We start from the raw sequence: 2,964 nt of genomic DNA on the forward strand, positions 1-2,964 counted from the left end.
CTCAAGAGATTTGCACGCCTCAGTCTCTCAAAGTGCTGGGATTACAAGCATGAGCCACCATGCCCAGCCATCTGTCTTATTTAATACTATATTCTCAATAACTAGAAGAGTGTCTGGAATGAAATACACAATAAATATGCGTTCAGTGAATAAAAATGTACACGTCTTAACTGTTTTTGTGGTATCTTTTCGCCTCTTTCCCATCTGTACCACCAGCTCTGATTTGTTATTTTCTTGTGGACAAGGACAGTACCTTATATGCATCAGAATCTCCTTCGGCCTGAAACATAGGCTTTGCACCTGTTTCATTTGTTGACTATGTGGTAATAAAGCGGCATCAACAGGATAAAACCCCATTTCTTTTAGTCTCACAGTCCGATTATATCTTCCAAAAATATTTAAAGTTATAATCGATATGAATATAAAAAGCTGTTCAGAAATAGAATAACTATGCAGTAGCCCTAAGCCCATGCGCTAGCCTAGTAGCACTTCTCTGAGAATCAGGGTATATGCAGTACATGGCCTTATGGTCCCTGAGTGAGAATCAGACCTCTTCCCACCCTCAATGCTCCTGGGTACATTTCCTTCCAGAAACAGGGCAGTCAGCATCATAGAATCCTCTAACAGAAAGCTCTTCCAAGCAGCACTAGATCTGAGCACAGGAGTGCAGCTGATTATTACTCCTGCTGTTGCACAGGCATTTGATCTAGAGCATCCACTTCTCCATTCATCTGTCCTCCTATCCCCATCCTCACCTAAACTCTCCCCACAGTGACTCAGGAAGTATAATTGGATCTATTGTGTTGAAATTCAGGGAGAGAGAATCTAAAGATTCTGTATAGATTATTTAGGAAGATGAGAGAAAAATCACTTATCTTTAGTGCTTAACCAGGAAAGTACCATGAAGCATCAAAGCTTTGCTAAATTCTACTTATAAATCTGTGTAATTGCAGTACCAGGCATACATGTTACAAGTAGTTGTAGAGAAAAGAGATCCAGCCATCTCTGTTGTCTTTCTACATGGATTTGCATAGGAAGTTGAGCCCCCGCCTTTGTAAATGCTGTAGGCATAGTAAGTCCTAGGTGAAATTTTAAAGAGCAAGTGTCCTAAATGTTGAAATGTCGGGGTTAAACTCGGAGTGTAGGATTAGGCAGGGAGCAGGTTAAGGAACAGAAGTTAATGATTAATTATGGTAGAGCTGAGATTAGGATAAGGATTTTGGAATAGTGAGATATATCTAGCTGAAACAAAGCTGTTAAGGAAATTTCTCCATTTTTGATCACCTGAAATTTACCACCTCCAAGGCTCAGAGTGGGGAGGCTGATCAAGTAGTCTTGACCTTGTCTGAAATGGCCAATTTGGATTAAGACAGTTGTGGGGAAGCACAGCCTTCTATAGTGGCTGTTGCAGAGGAAGAGGGGACAGCAACTTCTGTTATATCAGCTTATTTTTTCCTAAAAGCAACAAGTGCTAAGATATTCAATTAATTGAGACTTTTTGGGAGCTAAAAATGAAGGATTCAGGGAATAAATGCAAGGCTAGAAGGATATATAAAAGAAGCAAAAAATATTAGCAGATGATTTCAAAATGATGGATATCATGGATGTGCCAAATATGTCAAGGCTGGGTGAGATGGCTCATGCCTGTGATCCCAGAACTTTGGGAGGCCAAGGTGGGAGGATCACTTGAGGCCAGGAGTTTGAGACCAGCCTTCACAGCACAGTGAGACCCTCACTTCTACAAAAATAAATAAATAAATAAATTAATTAATTAAAAATTAAAAATTAGCTGGGTTTGAGAGCCCATGTCAGTAATCCTAGTTGTTCGAGAGAATGAGGCAGGAGGATCGCTTGAGCCCAGCAGTTCAAGATTACAGTGAGCTATGATTGTGCCACTGCACTCCAGCCTGGGTGACAGAGTGAGACCCCGTCTTAAAAAAAGGAAAAAGAAGAAGAATGTGCCAAATATGGATGTTATTTTCTAGACACAGACTTTTAGAATTGAATAAATAAGTGCATACCCTCTGCATTAGCCAAATTATTTTACAAGTCTAGGCTCCCACCCTTTGAGGAATTGCATCCCTCATGCATACGTTTCCTAAGAGAGGAGCTTATTTTAATAGTTTGATCTTGCACTCTGGTTCAAGAATGGGTAATGATGAAAAGATATGCACACACCTGTAATCCCAGCACTTTGGGAGGCCAAAGCAGGCAGATTACGAGGTCAAGAGATCGAGATCATCCTGGCTAACATGGTGAAACCCTGTCTCTGTCAAAAATACAAAAACTAGTTGGACGTGGTGGTGCGTGCCTGTAATCCCAGCCACTTGGGAGGCTGAGGCAGGAGAATCGCTTGAACCCAAGAGTCAGAGGTTGCAGTGAGCTGAGATCGTGCCACTGCACTCCACCCTGGGCAACAGAGCAAGACTCTGTCAAGAAAGAAAGAAAGAGAGAAAGAGAGAAAGAGAGAGAGAGGAAGGAAGGAAGGAAGGAAGGAAGGAAGGAAGGAAGGAAGGAAGGAAGGAAAGAAAGAAGGAAAGAAGGAAAGAAAAAGAAGGAAAGAAAGAAAGAGAGCAGGGAGGGAGGGAGGGAAGGAAGGAAGGAAGGAAAAGAAAAGATCTACAATGAGAGACTGTGTTTGTCACCATGAAATAAAAAATGAAATAAGGGAAATAAGACAGATTATGTTATTATTCCCATTTAGCAAATGACAAAAATGGAAGCTTCCAGGGATTAAGGAAGTTTTTCCATAGTACAAGGTTAGTAGGGGCAGAACCAGGAATTCTAACCCAGGTTGTTTTCCTCTGAAACCAGAAGGGTTCAATTAATTGGCAATTATAAGACTGAAAAGGTTTGTTGAAAATAGACAATGCCAGACTTTGAATAGCATTCTCAGGAGTTTAGATTTTTAAATGTTGGAGAAAAGGGGACAGCTGCAGAGATTCTGAGGTGGGAAATGAAATG

The sequence above is a fragment of the Mandrillus leucophaeus genome, unplaced genomic scaffold (assembly GCF_000951045.1).
Source record: "Mandrillus leucophaeus isolate KB7577 unplaced genomic scaffold, Mleu.le_1.0 Scaffold501, whole genome shotgun sequence".
NCBI classification, from domain to species: domain Eukaryota; kingdom Metazoa; phylum Chordata; class Mammalia; order Primates; family Cercopithecidae; genus Mandrillus; species Mandrillus leucophaeus.